Source organism: Bombus pyrosoma, linkage group LG12, assembly GCF_014825855.1.
Source record: "Bombus pyrosoma isolate SC7728 linkage group LG12, ASM1482585v1, whole genome shotgun sequence".
NCBI lineage: Eukaryota > Metazoa > Arthropoda > Insecta > Hymenoptera > Apidae > Bombus > Bombus pyrosoma.
Genome location: NC_057781.1, coordinates 4957491 through 4976060, shown reverse-complemented (window position 1 = coordinate 4976060; position 18570 = coordinate 4957491). Strand labels below are relative to the sequence as shown.

At 37.3% G+C, this 18570-nt stretch overlaps 1 protein-coding gene and 1 non-coding gene across 5 annotated transcripts in view; one reads left to right on the top strand and one right to left on the bottom strand.

Annotated features, from left to right (window-relative positions):
- LOC122573950 (acetylcholine receptor subunit alpha-like) overlaps window positions 1-18570 on the top strand; it is a 102215-nt gene that overhangs the window by 35812 nt on the left and 47833 nt on the right. The gene's annotated exons all lie outside the window — the stretch shown is intronic.
- Trnan-guu lies at window positions 9314-9387 on the bottom strand. The gene has a single exon. It is a non-coding gene; the product is annotated as a tRNA-Asn (tRNA).

Below are 18570 nucleotides of genomic sequence, written 5' to 3'. Positions count from 1 at the left end.
ATTCCATTTTCCCGCCTTTCGCCCCTCCTGTTAGAATTCGTTTTTCTTTCACTTATGTAGAACCTGTTTTTCTTTCACTATGTGTAATTTTTGTTATATGTCCTGCTTTTATTTGCCTTTTTAAATCCGCCTTTTGTTATCGTTGTTTTTATACCTTCAAAGCCTTTTCGCAAAGCCCTTTCCCCTGCGTGCTGATTCCGTCTTCTACCTTATTTTTATTACATCCTTTCTACCGTCTTTGTTACATTTTTCTTCTTTTTCTTTCTTTTTTTTTTTGTTGTGCTTTCATTGCGCGCTTCTATGGTATCTAGTTTACTCTTTAAATTATTATTAAATTGTCTTTTATTTCTTTTCGCTTAAAGTCTTATACCTCCAAAGGCTCCTCTTGGCCCTTAAAGAAAAATGAGCTGTCTTGAGGTAACTGAAATCCAACCTACGATTTCTCATCCTGAAGCAGCTGCCTAATTTACTTTTCCACTTCGTTCCTGGAACACGATCTTTTGTTCTTCGTATTACCATTTACGAAATAGAGATCTTTCTGTTCGCTTTTAGCTCATCTAACTATTCCCTGCCTTATTCATCCCACATTGTCAGTTTTCTCATTGTATATCTCAACCTTTTGTTCGTCTTCCTCTTTTTCTCCAAATTTTCGCTATCTTTTCCAAAAACTTCTCCATTTATCCATCGGAACACAATCTTTTCTTTCGTCCAGTATTCTTCGATTATTTCCTCTTTTGGTTGAAATTTTGCGTCTCCTTTTGTGCGTTACTTTCGCTACGTACGGAGCAGAGCCCTCTTTCTACCTTCATTTAACCATTCTCTCTACCTTATTCTCCGTTCTCGCTCAATTCCTTCCCCATATTTCACCCCCTTATCTTTCTCACTTCTCTTTCACCCAAACTTTCATTTCACTTCTCCATACATTTTCTTATCCATTCACACTTGCCAACTCTCACTTCTTTCCCTTTTATTTTCTCTATATTCTCAGTCCAGTCTTTTCATTCCCATTCTTCGTTTACATCCGCCGTTACCCTTATTCCGGCCAAATAAAATAATGTATTATTGTTCAAATAATCATTTTTCAAATATACCATTTGAATAATACCCAAGCTTGATGTTGATAGAGAACGAGGTTAATCGAGTGCAAGCAGGATTATCAGGCTGAACGGATGATAACCGTAAGACTAGTTTCCCTAATGATCCATGTATCACTTAGACTACCTGCAGAGTAGCCGAAAGTTCATCTCGTTATCTACAGAACAGGCGAACTCGGTACGCCGTTGACGAGTGGCGTTCACGTGGGTCTTGCTGGATAAAGAGGTTCCTTTAGGATAAGTTGCTTGCTTCAAACTAAGATGTACGCTAAGTGAAACTCCTTAACTACGTGCAACCCGCGTCTAAATTCTTGATGGCACGCTAGCACAAGTTTACAAGAGTTTCAGGATATTGACGTTACATCGATTATTTTCACGGTCGAACGTAAAATATTAAACGTATCCGTGGAATACTCTCACACGATCTGAGTATGAAAAGAAGAAGTTTATTAATATACTCTTACTTTGCAATGGATCACTTTTCCTACTCACATTCCACCTTCTATTTTTAAGATATCAACTTTGTGTAGTCTTCTTAGTTGTGCAGGCTACTTACAATATTAGGTTGCCCGAAAAGTTTCTTTCGTTTCATAAGGTAATAATAGATGAACAACAATTTCTGTTTTATATTTTATTGAATTAGGTATGATCCATTTCGTTCTATTTCTATTATTATATTCGTGCATAATTCAATAAACTAATATAAAACAAAGAACATTGTGCGTCTATTATTTCCTTATAAAACGAAAGAAACTTTTTGGACAACCTAATACTATACGAAAGTACTACTTAAACGATAGAAAATTGAATAAATGTCGGGTCTAATGAATCAGTATGTAGATAAATGTGATGATAGATCGATATGTAAATGCTAGAAACACCAATGTGCGAGGATACGTTCAGTCTAATGTATCGTTCCAAGACGTACAACTCCATAATCCGCACCAGTGCATCCTATGAGCCAACGCTGGCCAAAAACGCAACTAAACGTAAGGGAACATTCCCCGGAGGTTCCAACACGACATCCAATTCCAAAACACCTTTCCTTCCTTTAATACGATCTTACGACGTTGGAAGGATTACGTAAGACCGAGTGGAGAAGCGTGTCGGTGTGCCGATATCGTGGAAAGAGGCCATCAACTTCATTTTTCCTACGGCGTGAAGGAACTTGGCCACACGGGGACGTTTATCGTGTCCGAGGGGGATCGAATTCGAGTATTTCCATTGACCCTCCGGAAAAATCCATCGTAGACGTGTGTAGAGGGGGATTGAGGGAAATGCTCGAAGGGTCCAAACTCAATTTGTTGGCAAAGTTGCACCTTCTGGATTCCTTACTGGACCAAGCCAATAGCCTTTCAAGCCACCGAGCAAACTGCCATCGTTTTCCTTCCTTCTTCCTTTTCTTCCCTTTTTCATTCCATCTCGCTCCTTATTTTTTTTTTTCTTCTTCTTTTACCCGTTGCCTTCTTATCTGAACTGAACCGTACACGTGGCGAAGACCCGTCGAGCTTGCGACGTCTCGGTAACGCGGTTGGAGAATTTCGCCTTCGCGCGTTGGTAACGGCAGTTCTTATTTCTACTCGCGGACGTGGTAATTTTTATAGTTGCAAGCTGCTGGAAATGGAGAAACGGGTGTAATCGAGTTGGAAGTTTATGTGCATGGTGTCGTGGAGCGAGTATACGGTTAAATCGAGTCTGCCGAGAGTTTCCTTTCTGCTCGCAGAGAGACGCAAAGGATAATAAGTTGAATATTAAAAGTTAATACTTTTTTCCATATCGTTTTCTCCCATCCCAGCTTGAAGAGATTTGATCTGGGAATTGCAGATGATTTTAACGAGGGATACAGGGTGTTAGTTTCACTGCCGCGCGATGAAAAATCCGACAATCCCATGTGACTTTCCAACTGTTGGCAATTTAATCAGAAGTTGTTTTATTTTGTTTAATTCACTTTAATATCCCATGCGATATGATGAGTTAGATATCCTCGTTTTAAGAAACTGAAGATTTTCATTCGTTCTTTTTTTTCATAACGCGTGTATTTTATAATAAAAAGGAAGGAAGCGATACTTTTTATGGTGCAGGCAGCCATGACGAACCGCATTAATAGGCAGGTCGATTCACCGAATGAAATCTCGAAACTGATCACGTACTTTGTTGTTTGCCTTCCTCGTTCGAGCCTTTCTTTGAGCAATCATTGGAAAAATTCGAGCATCTTTTTCATTCCCTCTGCCTCCAATAAATTTATTAGAAATATAAGCAACGGGGTATTGTGGAAAGTTTGGAAACTCGCCAAGTATCGATAATTAGTTCCTGCATGTGCACAAAGAAACTAGAACGAAATTAAGACAACGACCCCGGGATGGGCCGGTCCAACAATAAGCCCACTCGGTGTTTGAAGCAACTTTGAAGCGAACTAATTTACGATAATGGTATCCCGAGGGCTACTAAAGCAGCCCGCGGGATCCGAGACGCGATTAAAGTCATTTCCACGACCACCTTGGAGAAAACGCCGTGCCGGGGAGAATTATTGTTTCCCCCGTTTTACGGCCGACTAAAAACACAGTTATGACCTGGAACGACTGAAATCGGAATTATTTCTCTTGGGACGAGTCGCGTCTCTTCGTGCTAATTTGTCCGTCGTTTGTTGGCAATGTGTCTATTAAGCGTCGAAATGTTCGTGGAATGTTTTGCTGGTAAACGTTGAAATTTAGGATGGTCTTATTCGATTACCGTCATCGCGGGAGCGATAGAATCTTTTTGCAACGAGTTAAGTGTCCTTATACCGTTTGTACTATAAGGACACTCTTAACTCGTTGCAAAGGGGAGGATCCTATCGATTGATCTTGATTATCGTACGTTTCAACATATGAATAATTATTGTAGTAATTATTGTAGATTGAGTCTACGGATTTAATTAAATTCCTTTTAGAAACGAAGATAAGTAGCGGAAAAGACACGGTTAATTTTCATATTTGTCTCCTGGGGGAGAAGACTTCGTTGTAAATTCCGAAATTTTCACAATGCGCAATCGAATGTTTATAATATCCTATTCGAGTCTAACGTAGCTTATTATTCGTTCTTTTAATTATATCACAAATATGTATGATAAACGACAAGATATTGGAAAATTAATATTAAGCTCATAAACACGCTGAAGAGTATTAAAACATTTCATCCAACACTGCTACGAATTATAAAATAAAAATACTCAGAGATCTTGTTAAAGAGTAAAATAATTCTATATCACGGATTGCAGCAAACAATAAAAAAAATATACAAAAGATATGTAAAAAGCAAATACGCGCTTACGTCTACACGCTCGATATCAATTTCTTTCAATAATTTCTGCAATCGGTATAATCTGAGATGATCTTGCACCTTTTCACGATCAGAATCGTAAACAGGAAGATCTTTTCCCTTTCATTTCCTGACGTTTTGCTCGTGAGTCGCGGAGAAAGGACTCGAATCTGCGGAAAATCTGCATCTTCGAGGCACCACGGCCGAGATGATCGCATTATCGAGCCGCTCGAGCGGCAAACGAGCCGATCGTCGATAATCTCGTTGTTCATCTCGCGGTCCTGATCTCTTTTCCCGATCTTGAATATCTTTCGAAGTGCAAATTAGCCCGGCAGGGATCCAAGGCAACGGCAAAAAAGAAAAAGAGAGGCAGCTCGGTTCATCGATCGCGAACCGATCGAGCGTGAAATTTCCCGCGAGTCCAAACGAAAAAAATTCGCTAGGACTGTGAACTTTCTGGGACGACCGCGAGATTTGAAAGATATCGTAGTTGTACACTTTGATACAACTTATTCTCATTTCTTCTCTTTTATTCTAATCGCGTTGTCTTCATAGACATTTTAAAGTTTATTTATCGTGATTTTTAATTATACTCATTGTCAGCTGTATAGGTTTCTCTAATATTATGGAAGTTAGAACTAATAACCTGTTGGTTATTGGACTATTATTCCCATTGTTCTACATTTTGCTTTTCACGTGTAAGTACAATGGAATTCCATTTATCTAAACTCGTCGACGGACGAATAATTCATATAACTGGAATTCATATATCTAATAGTAGTTTAACAATTTTTTCCGCTACTATTATTTTTCGTTCACGTAATAGAAATTCGCGTTTGAATGAATGTATTCGATCCGCAGAGGTCCGGCAAACAATTGACATTTCGTTCCAATAACGGCGTCCACATACATCGGAGGAGCGAACAAATGAAAAAAATGAAACGGCCTTTGAAATGTACGACGAATTAGTATGATTTATTTTATTCAACTTTGATAGAGAAATATATTAGAATTAATAGAAATTATATAAAACGTATATTCTTCTTAAACACGTAATTAAAAAATAGAAGAAAATACGTATAACCAACTTTTATCACAATACCATCGAAATAAAAATCTCGAGACTGAAATCCTATTAATCTTGATACGTTCTGTACTCCCTAAACCTGCAAGTCGATTAACGATCCTAGTCTGAAACCGTAAAAATCGACCACTTTGAGCTCGACTTTTTCCCTCAAATGGAAAGGGTTCGAAAGGATACGAGCAAAGTGGGTGGTAAGTTGATCGAACTCACGGTCGAACAACGTGGAATCAACGTTCCAGAGAATTACCTCGGCCAGCCACACGGCCTGGACGAGCTTTCTCGTGAGAACGGACAAAAGGTGTAGACGTGGCAGAGAGTCGTCTCTGTACTTTGGAGGCTGTACCACGAAACGGCCAGGCAGGCTTCCTCGATTCCGCCTGTGGAAAACTGATAGGCTTCTCGAACTCGCCGCGATTGCCTCGATCTTCTTTGTCACGATAATGACTTTCCACTTCGCGTATCTCTTTCTTCGGGCATCGACCCGCCGCGCCGCCTCTTTATCATTTTCACCGAAAAATTCACCCTTATCGGGTTAAAGTGTTAATTAGTATCGATCGTCGCCATGTTGTAGAGGTCGAGGCTGTTAATGGATTTTTGCTAATCAATGTGATCCGTGGATACTTTGTGAATACTTTTACTTTATCTTTTGATTTATCGCGCAAAGAATATTAAATAGAATATTAATAAGAGATCTTGTTGGATATATTTTTAACGTGTCGATCGTTTGGTTATTTTTATATCTTGCTATGTATGATGACGTAGCGCTGAATATATTTTTGGAATATGGCGATTGGCTATAACAAAAACCGGGAAATAATTAGCGAGATGTGGTACAACGAGTATCGTTAAATACTAAATATAAATGCGATACTGAATATTATTCTTCTATACACCATATTACAGGCTTTCGTGAATGACAATACCTCTGAATGTTGTATAAATATCTAGAGGTTTCCATTTTATTCCTGCAATTTTGATGCTCGTCGTAGGCTGTAGCTTTTATTGTCATCCGCTTTTTGCATCAGCCTCTCGACTCTCATTATTATCTCCCAAGGTCTATTTTCAATGGATCAATTTTAAATTTCCCGCTTCCTAATCTAAATTCCTCACTTTCCACTGATTCCATTTAAAAACTGTCGCATAAATGATATCCTTTCTTATCCCCATAATAAGAAGAAAGAATTGGCGAAAGCCGATCGAATTGCAGAAGATCGTAGAATACTCTGGTTCTGCAGACGAACAGCTCCGCCAATCGAACTATTCGTATTCCTCGTAGACCCCCTAAGCCTAATATTCTAATATGGCGGTCGCCTAAGCTGCGACTCGCTCGCCCAATCTCCATCATATCTTCTCATCTCAGTCTCGAACCAATTTCCTAATCTACAGCTGAAAATCCGCCCTCGAATCCCGGATAATCGTGTCTCCATTCGTATTTTCGAAACGTGCACGCTTTCACTTAACGCTCTACCGAGGACACAGTCCCTAATCTGCGTTCCTTTTTTTTCACCGTGTTCCCGGTTTCGCACAGGATCGCGCTACAGTTTCCGAGGCCCGAGACAGTGGACGTTCCCTTTACAGAAAAATAGGAGAAGAGAAATAAAATGAAATAAATTTACACGAATATGAGATAAAAATTTACTCTCTAGTGAGTTATGTTAAAAGATCTGTATTGTGCATTTTTAAAATACAGATATCTTTTTTTTACTTTTCAGCGGCGGATAGAAGAAAGTTTATAAAATGGAATAATTTTACAAGATGAATATATATTGAATAAAAGTACGGAATCGATATAATTTATACCGCAGAACAAACGACTGTTGCCAACTTGGTGAACAATTTTCAGTATAAGAGTTACCAAAACTCATGGTGTGCCGGTTTTAAATCTTTCATCCGTCACTAAACGCGCGCCCTGGTGCGACGTCTACGTGTTAGAATAATTCGCTACGTTATACTCGTAAAATAAGATGCATTTTTTCTTTTTATAGCGAGACCCGAGGCTATAACCTTCACTGGTCCGTCCCCCTTTATCCGCGCTTGATTTCGCGTATCGCGGATTTCACTGCAGCCACGAATGGGATACGCGCGTGTTCTCGCGATCTACGGGTTATCACTGAGACACAGTGACACTAGAGTGGGGAAACAAACTACTGGAAGTAGGGATTTTAGCGACGGAGCGAATGGTGGGGCTACGGATAAAACAGAGTTCCAACAAGCGCCAGCGGCAGATGTTTGCGCTTGTACAGACGTCGTTCTAGACGTAGTTCAAAGTTAAATGAGGTCGGGAACGTGCAGCCATATAACCCGTAATACTGTGGCAACGAATTCGTGGACTGACGAATCTGACACATTACTCCGTTGATGCTCGAAATTGTCGAGTCGCTGCTTTGCATCGTCTCAACCTTCTCCTCTTTATTACTGAACTACCATTGATCGGTTGGGACTTGCTTGATACACGCCACAGTTCGTCGTTACTAAAGTTCTGAAGAAAAGCTCTTGCGATTCACTCTTTTTGAAAGCTTGTTGCAATAACTTCACGGAGATGTGAAGGGATTTTGTTGATCGAGGACGAGTAAATAAAGTTGCAAATGTATCCAACCAGTTTTCGGAAAATTTGGGAAATTGGTGCAGTTATACATTATACACATACTCATTTCTTTATTATATTATTCCCATTTATATATGCAAATTTGTGGAAAATTCAAAATAACTACAAAGTCCAAAAATTCTAACTGTTTTTTCGAATTCTCAACTTTTTAATTGCGGAATTTAAGTAGAACAAAGAATTTACTTTTAAAGTTATATAAAAGTCAAATATAATTAAAAGCCCAAAAAAGCCTCAGCCAAAATTACTCTCACTTTACAAGTTTTCATTAACTGTGTGTCTTTTTTGCACAACTACACTACATATTATTTTTAAACATTACCAGAAAAAAAAAAGGTAGTCAGCTAGCATCAGAAATTCCTCTGACCACCGTCGTTGCGAGTGATGGAAGTCAGGGAGCGGAGTTTAATCATGAATCATCTCCGGCAATCATCATCTGCTAAGTTGATCAGTAGTACTCCTACTGGCTGACTGACGATACCTGCTCTCTGCGTCAAGATATTACCTCGACCGACCAACTTTAAATGCGAGAACACATTACTCCACATAGACATCTAGTGGATGCTAGGAGAATTACTTAACACAAATATCAATATCTTTAAAATTTCGCATTTATTAGTTACTAATACTAGAGATAAACATCCACAAATAATTAAATAATTTTATTTTTCAATAGTTCATAAATAAAAATATTTCACATCTTTTTTCCACATTTTTATCAGTACCTACATAGCAGTTTTCTAAATCTTCGGTGTTTGTCAATATCTTTTTCAAAGCTTAATTATTTACAAGTTATGACGAATTATTCATTTTGGTAAACCTATATATTATAATTCTTGAATACAATTATTTACAAGTTCTGACGAATTATTCATTTTGGTAAACCTATATATTATAATTCTTAAATACAATTCTCGTAATACATTAATGATATGATCGTTTATAGTAGTATCCCTTAAATATTCTGATAAATATCATATAGTATAAAATCTTTGAATATAGCCGTAAAGAGAAAAGAATTTTTCATAGCAATTTCTTTTCTTTTCCTTTCTATAGAATATACTTACATAATATAATAATGAAACGTTCACATCTGCACATATTTCCATGTAAGAATTATTTAAAACTATATGACACATTTGCAATAAGTTCAAATAAATATCATGGAATACATAACAAAAATAGCATCGTGATTGGTTAATTTATTCATGAATAAAAAAAAATGACAAAATAAACCGCCCCCGGGTGGGCTCGAACCACCAACCTTTCGGTTAACAGCCGAACGCGCTAGCCGATTGCGCCACGGAGGCCGTTGGAATTCTGGACTACGATGTAGTAGGATAAGCTGTAAGCATCTTTTGATTCTAATTTTTATTCGATATTTATATGAAAATCATATAATTTATTTATACAATAGTATCTTTATTCGATGAAATTCTGATCACGTAATAATATCGCATTCTACGTTTCACGTTTTATAACTTAATTTGTAAATGTTTCATTAATGTTCTCCGATATATTTTGACTGAATCATCAAATTGGCTTCTGTGTTTTGTTTCGTACACCTATATAATTTTCTACAAATAAGGATTTAACGTAGATAAAGGTTTTGAATGAAAAAACGGAGGATTATTGGAGAAATATGGACAACGTCGTAGGAATTATGATATAAACTTAAAGTTCCCTTTTGGAATTATCTGTATCCTTGTCTACCTTTTGTTGTATCTAATGACCAACCGTCATTGTTAGAGGAAAATTATTAGCATAAAATGGTCAATTATGTGCTTTACATATTTTTATCTTTCCTATATTACTTATTCCTCTCGAAATGAAATAAGCGGAAACGTCTTCTAATGCGAAAGGATGCACAAAAGACGGCCGGAAGGAAATTGTTGGCCGGAATTATCGAATATTACGCGATAAAAATATGCATCACCGCGAGTGCTTTTCTGCGTGGGACAGGGACATTTAATCAGAAAATCCATCAAGAGATTGCTTCTGGGCAATTTCTTTTCTCTCCTGTAGCGAACCAACATCCTCATCTCCCTCTGTAATTCGCTCTTCTTTACCTTTGCTAAATTTTTAAGTAAGAACATTCAAAATATAGTAAATATAGCTTCCCTATTCGATTATTATAATTATTCTCAAACTTCTTATAGGGTGTAGATTTTTATTTTAAGCGTATTTACGCGTATAAAAATCAGGGCATATTTATACATAAATTATCCTTTTATTCAATCTGATAGGTAATATTGTGGGAATATGCGGAAGACTAAATCGAAGTATTTGATAGGTCACGTTAATAGAGACATACATGCATTAATAAATGCACAGATTTGATTATACGGTGAAATCAATTGGTATGTGCATAAATTCCACGGTTAGTTCAATAACCTTAATAAATTCACTAATAACACATTTACCAATCAGGAAGTGGTTATATTAGGAGCAGAGAATTACAGTTCGGTACCGGTCGACTGTGCAAACTTTAACCCACGCTTTTACTAGAGATATTAACATATGCACGATGTTAATAAAAGATATAAAACGGTCGTAAAACTAACGTTGAACTGAAAACCGTTGTGAACGGAGAACATTCATATCTACAGAATGATATTTGCTCTGTAAACCTCGTACATAATAATCCCTCTATTTTTTTCTTTTCTTTCTTTTCAGGAACAATTTCTCCTCTTTTTCGAGTCTTTTTCAATCTTCTTAATATAGAATCCTGAAAGTAATAGTTGCCGTATAAATGGACACAGAACAAATACAACAAAGTAGAATAACTTATTGATAAACGTTTAAAACAAAATTTAGAACATAGACGTGTTAAGACGATTTTCAAAAACATTGTAAAATGTTAAGAATTCTTTTGCTCCCTTATCCTTTTAACAAAGAATTCGGGAAATTTTTAAACGATATTTTTTCACATTTTCTCCTTATATACTTGGTGCGTGAAATATTTTGTAATATTGAGATTGTTACACGACCGTGAGATATTGTTTAATAAGGGCAGCAGATTGGTCACGAGGTAAGCGCGAGGGCTACGTAAGTTATCGTTCGAAAAGTAGAACTGTCGGCGAAAAAAAATTTAGTGCAGCTGTTGTACGGCCCCTGATAACATTACGTTTCGTGGCCCGTATTCTGTCGAGCACGCGATCTCTACCCAATCGGGGCCTCCTTATCTCGACGTCAGCACGACCTTATCGTTAACTCCGAGTATTCGACTGAAAAAAATGCACACCGGCATCGCGTACCTTTTTCCTCTTCTATTCCTCTCTATAAATCCTCTCGAAGGAGCCCTCTTTGCAGATGCTTATCGTTATTTCTGTCCCTTACCCATGGAACTTATGATATTTCGATATTTCGATATATAATAAGATTGATATTTTTTTTTTACTTTTTTTATTCTTTAACTTCGGCAAGAAAATACCAGAATTGATTGCGATTGTTTATTTCAATAAAAATTTTGGAAACTAACATGTAATTATTGTAAATATATTTGGTGTAATAATATTTGGTATAATAATTTAGTTTGCTATAGAGAGCTAATTGTTGTTGCATTTTAGTGATATTAGCTGTAACAATTTTTTTATTAAAGGGCAGATTTTTAGGGAAATAGAAAATTGAAAAATTAAAATTCTTATAATATTTTATAATTTTATTCTTAAAGAGCGAAAATATTCGACAGTTCGTACGAAGAATCTTTTATGAGGACCAACGATTTCACTTCTACTTTTAAAAATTTTATACGTGCTATGTTATGAATATTTTCTATAAAATGAACAATTTTCTTTTATCTAAAATCTTCCTTACGAAAGTTTTATTTCATAAAGTGAAAATACAGTCGAAATTTGCTTCTCCTTCGAGTCGTACCTATCCCCTACAAAAGAAAAAAAACTGGGATTCATTGGATCGTTGAATAAAAATGGCAGTAGTTAAGGAGTTCATGTAAATCGGCGCTCGAAAAAATTCAGAGAAAAGGTATAGGTATTTAAAACAAAAAGGAAAGAAAGAGAGACGAACCCTGTTTCGTCTAACAAGAAAAACGGGAAAAATAACGAGTGTTTATGAAAGGAAGTTTTATGGTTCGTCACATCGATGGTGCGCGGCGATTGATCGATTGTCTATCATTGAGAGTCTGGAAAAACGAGCTTTTCGGTGTCGACGCTCAAATAATAGCCTGCGGCGTTCGATATGCAAAATTGTCCTGCAATCGACGACCCATGAGACCAAAAAAAGAAAGATAAAAAAAAAAAATAAACGAGATTCGAAAACAAAGTTGGAAACCAATAGCGTGCATACGCCAAACGGAAGTTACTAACCGCCATAATTATTCCATGTGTCTCGATTTGATATTCTTCATCTGTGCTTTTTTCATCTACTTACTTGTACATTTTATTTTTGCTCTTCTTTCTACTTTGTTCTCTTTTTTCCCCATTTCTTCCCATTTTTGGAAAGAAGTTAACACTTTGGTTTATGTATACATTTTATGGCTATATTTGTTAAATCTAATTATTAGTTGACATATTTATGGTTTTTCGAGTTTCGATCGTATTTATCAGTACACTTCTTTTCCGATGTCTCGTGAACATACAAGTTCGCTTTATCAAAGCAGACCCGAAAAAACGATCAAAAGCTAAAAAACCACAAACATGTCTAATCATCGTAAAAGCTTAAAATCTAAAAGTAACTACATATCAGCTTTTGAAACATGTCTTCATATAAATCTTCGATTTTATGAACTGAAACGTAATTCAAAATTAGAGTGGAGAGTTGATTCGGCCATATATATGTATCACAAGAGTATCTCGATATTATAAAGCAAGAGTTTAATGCAGATCGATGAGTTTGCTAGGCGTTTCCGATTTCGCCCTTTTTCCTACCTTCCCTTTCTTCCTTTTTTTTTTGGTGTGTGTGTTCTCTTTTTTATTTTTTGCTTTTTCAACGAGCTTAGGCGAAGTAACTTCTTTTTTGTTGGAAACAAATTTAGGCGAAACAATTGAATACAAAGCTGCTGCATTCCATTTTCCGCTTCGACACGACTCGTCGTTTCTCGTTCCGGGCAGTTTTTTTTCGCCACTCCTCTGTACTTTCTCTCCGTCGATATCTATCGCAGAGATATTGAAAGGATGGATTTTCATTATCGCGCCCCCTTTAACCCCCTCGCCTCATCGATTCTCGATTTCAATCGTTGAAATAGATTCCCCTTCTCGCGATTTCGATATTAAGTTCAGCTTTTTTTCCGAATTCTGTACCTGGCCGAAGTCTTTTCTTTTCGTTATTGCTGAAACAAAGAGGAACAACAAATTTCTCACCGGTTGTACGAAAAATATTAATTTTAATCAATTATGTCTAGTAACCGTTGTGAATATAAATTACATCTACTAAACTCACGATGTTTACCTGTCATATACCTCTTATAAATAAGCGATTTCGTTTTATCCATATTTTTTAGCAAGATAATATTAATTAAGAATTTCAAAGACTGTTAATTCTATGTATATTCTCCGCTTTTCAATTTTCCCAGCCACCCGAATTTTTTAGTTTCCTGCCAAGATCAACGATATTATTAGAAATCAAGTTTACTAACCACAATTTCCTGATAAAACTATCTGATGTTTTGCATGCGAAACAGATACATTTTACCAAGAAATATCTCCGTTTACCGGTAGATTTTCCCTGGTTAATATACGGGTTACGTCGAATTCCTGCCGGAGATCTCGTAATTTCCGTAACCCCGGCTATTTATTTCCTGATGACCATCAAGTATATCTCCGTTTACTTAGCGAACTACTATCTTGCTACATTTACCGTGGTATTCGATTCGTTTACTCGATACGGGAATCCTGATCAGGCCATTTGTACCTGAGCTCTGTTAAATTCACGATAACATCTTTCTGAAATTATATAATTACTTAAATAATTGCTACGCTATCGATAATCGGAAATTCACTCTGTCTCGAATAAATATAATTTTTTTAACGATTTCTATATCAATCAGTTTATCGAAAAATAAAAAATTGTATTTAAAAAGAGAAGAGGATCGATTCGCTTTTTGTTACTGTTTAATACCTAAATTAATTTTTCATATGAAATTGTTATCTTTAACGCAGAATAATGTCCGAAGATGAAACAAAGATTACTTTAATCATTCAACATTTTTATATTCAACCCCATTGAAGATATTTGAATAAACTTCAACTTCCAATAAAATTATACGTAAGGGAAAAGTAAATGAAAAATTCTATCACGTTTCACAAAGAATTCTGAACTTAATTCTTTATGCTTTTCGTCGACGTATTTCCATTCATCAGCAGACACCATTTTCCCTTCGTTACTCCTATCTTGTCGCGTTATTTACGAACACCACAATTTGCTCTCCAGCTTTCTGTATTTTCATCAACGTCTACGTCGCGCGATTAATATCCGACGTACTCGTGACAACGTATTGCAAACGAGCTCCCTGTCTTCTCTCTCTTTCCATCGACCTTAAAGAACTTAAGATACTTAAAGCAAATCGTGATCTACGAGGAGCTGGTAACAGGGCTTGGCACATCGAGGGAGCGGCTGACTTGGCTCGAATCACCTCGTTTTTCGAGGCGAGCCGCTAATTAAGAAATACTCCCCTTAATGTCTACTCTAGCAACACGGAGACGTACTTCAGCCAACCACCCCCCGTGTTTCATCCTTGTCCACCACGCCTTTTTCTAATCTCATCGTTATTTCAATGGGAATTGCGGATCGCTTTGTATGGAAACACCGATTTCCAAGGTTTACTCTTTAGTAGGATACGTCGGAGAATCTGGTCAACAGGTGGTATGGTTAAAAGGTTGATGGTACAAAGTAAAATTAATGGGTACGATTCTTTTAGCACATTTTGAGTAAAGTTACAAATATGAAATACTGGGTATACTATATACCTTGTTGTTTCAATGGAGTTGGAAACGAGGTGACAAATAATTTTATCACTACTTTTTAATACATAGCGATGTTTGATTGTAATCTTTGCTTATATATTTCCTATAGATCTCAAAATCATAATCGTACAATCGTTAAAGACAATGTATATATATTTGTATGTATAAAAAATTTTATACAGGGTGCTCCTACTTCGTTCCGCATAACTTCACCATAAAATAAAAAGAAGATGTCGAAAAATTCTGACGCGGATTCGAAAAGCAACGTATTGGTTTTAAGAACAGATTGGCGATATTTATTTGATAGAATGTTTTAAAACATGTATTTTCCTTAGGTTGCCAAATAAGGACAAGAATATCTATCCGGTGTGAATGAATACAAAATGTCTTGGACCAAATCTATATATACGTATGTCTAACATATGTTTTAATGCGTCGCAAAATTATAGTTATTAGTTCATGTGCGCCATGCGATGAAAAAGCTTAAAAATCGCCGCTCTACGTAAATGTAAATGAAAATTGCTAGATCCACCGTTTCCCCTTCCACCGTTCCAGCTACCTGCATTAGCCTATTCGGTCGGACGGGGAATCCCCACCAAATTTCGACCGAACTAGATCCACTATCGAGTCCTCGCGATGTCAAACCGAAGTCAGTTAATCCGTGCCCCTCAAACCGAAACCGTCGCGTTGCTCGTTCCTAACGACGAATTTAGAACTTGTCCCTGAAAGTAAACATCGCCTGGAGGCCATTTGACAAGAATTTATTTCGTCTAGCCGCTATCAGCGCGCCTCTCCTGCCGGTGCAACAGGTGATTACACGCGTTCGGCAAATATCGTCCAATTAAACGTCCCTGGCATCGCCGTTTGCCCGGCACTCGTCACTTTCTCTCGTCGATGCCTGCCGATTCTCCAAACCATTCGGCAAATTTCCTGGCTACGTCACGAACGTTGTCCACGGGACAATTCGCGCTCGTCGATCAACCGACGAACGAACGAACCGCGTCAATTGAGAACTAATCCTACCTCTATACCGCTGGCACTGTGCTACGAACGCTCGAATTCGATGTACAATGTAACACGTGTTTGGAGGGCGAGCCGTGGGATCACGTGTCGGGAGTCGAGTGAATTATTGTCTCTGTTGTGAAATTTGTGGACAGTTGTGGCAGTTGGTGGTGTGTTGCCCCGAGTCGATAGAGATGGTGTAGAACGATGAAAGTTTGGGCGAACATTTGTAGAACTGTTCGAAAGTGTCCTCCAGAATGGACGAAGTTGATGGGAATTAGGTGAGTTTACACACATATACAGTAATATTACACGGTACTCATTTAACACAATCGGAAACTTGTCACCACGTTTTTGTGTAACGCGATTGCAATATTATCTGTGTACGTGATGTATAAAATTATCCATTTACGTGATTCATCTTGCGATATAGAATCGAAACTCAGGAAACGTATTTCTTGTTAGGAAAATTTCTTGTTGCTAACAATGCTTGATGCTTGTCAAATGTGCAAATATCTAATTGAATGTATAATCGCTTTACTCTTGTACTTAATCTACCTGTACTTAATCCATCGCACGTGCAAACTTACGTGGAACTGAATTAACACTTAGTAGGGAAAGTTACCGGAAAAAATTATCGTAAATTATATAACCGCACTCCCAATTCAATAACGCAATTTTAAAAACTTGTTTCTTCGTGTCCAAAGGTATAGTTCCGTCTCGAACTTCACGACTATTTTCATCCTTTACTGTGAACAATTGCCAATTGTAAAAAATACATGAGAAATATTTCTGTAGTATACTATAAACGTATCACAGTATAACTTCGCCCAACGTATTTTTTTTTATCAAGTTAATGTAACAAAGACATTCTCTTTTACTATCTACCCAATTAAATCTCCTGCAACTTCCTTTGGAAATCTCTAGCAGGTTCCCATCAAAATTTACATCTTTCTCAACATTCGCATGAAAACGTCATGAAATCCAAAATTTTTCCACCCGCTGTACGTCAGTCAAACTGTCTGTTCTCTTTCGTCCTTTATCCCCTGACCACCCGTTTCGATGAAAGCCGGGCACGCGGAATATTTTAACATACACAATTGACTGGGCGCTCGCTTATTGGATCGAGGCATAGATGCACGTGTGTGCATGTTCAGAATGGCCTTCGAATTCCAGGGCGGAATCATGGTCGTGGGGACAGGGCGAGGAATAGGTTAGCGGGGAGGACCTTCGAACCTATTGGGATTTTCAATTGAACGGACACGGAACGTCGTGGAATTCGTGTGCGCCTCGAAAGTCGAGGAATGAAGTAATCCTCGCTGAATGAATGACCTTTTCCGCGGCGGCGCGACTTCACGGTACTCGTTGCACGGTTCATCGCGATTATGCGAATCGTAGGCATTCCTGGATTATTCTCGAGCACGCGTGGATTCATTATTCTGTTCCTTCTTTTTCTTTCCTCGTTTTACTGCTTCAAGGAAGATAGACGAGTCTCGATTACACTTCTTCGTGGTACTATATGTACATAGCGAGTTTTAGAATTGGTTTCTAGTTTGAAAATTGAATTCGGGGGGGGGGGAGTAGTTGGTTTTGATAATTGATATTTGCCTTGGAAAATTAACGTTCCTTTACTCTTATCGCGTTTTATGATCAATAGAAGCCAACATTTAATTAACAAGGGATGTTACACTGCTAATTAGGTTATACAAATCGGAAACATAATGGGTGGAATTTTCTGACGATATAAGAGAGTTCCTGTAATAAAATATTTTTACGTTGAACGTTCATAATTGGAATTTTTGCTTGTCAAGGAGATCGTTTAATTCAAGAAATATAGTTTCCAGATTACGACATTTTGTAATTAAATATCATCCAAAGATCGTTCAATGTGTTGGCTGTCATAGGTGACTCGTGTTACTAGATCGTTTAGAATGATTGAAGTAAGATAAATTTCATAGGCTAAAAAATTACTAACGGTGCGAATGATTCAGATGACATGGTTAGAAAAAATTGGCAAACACGATGTGATAGTTTGCAAAAATTTTACGTTACAACGAATATGGTATATTTCAATTTATTGCGACTGCCAGGGAAAGATGTATACATATCATAAATTCACGTGGAAGTAAACATGTTGCTTTTATAACAAATTATAAAAAATTTTATAAATAGTTGTCAAAACACATTTCCATATTGTCGAAGAGTCTATCAAACTTTCTCCGTGTGTACCGTAAAAGCATACATTTTAACCCCTTGTACCTCGAATCTGGAAAACTCCCCCATAAAATAAGACAAGCCAGTTCTCCCGTTACATAAATTTTACTTTATTTAACAGCATGATCCCTCCAAGACTTAAAGAACGACGACTGTTCCTTACAAATTCTTATTTGCCACGCCTTACTCTTTCTCTTTTCTTCCCCTCTGTTATTCTCTCGCGAAGATAGGGATGAAAGAGCGTCAAAAGTCGACCCCTAGAAACCGGGAAGACAGCAAGTTTCGCTGGTATTGCAGTCGTTACACGGTTGAAAGTTTAAGCTTCCCGTCCTCTTGTCAGCTGAACGTGACGCGCTC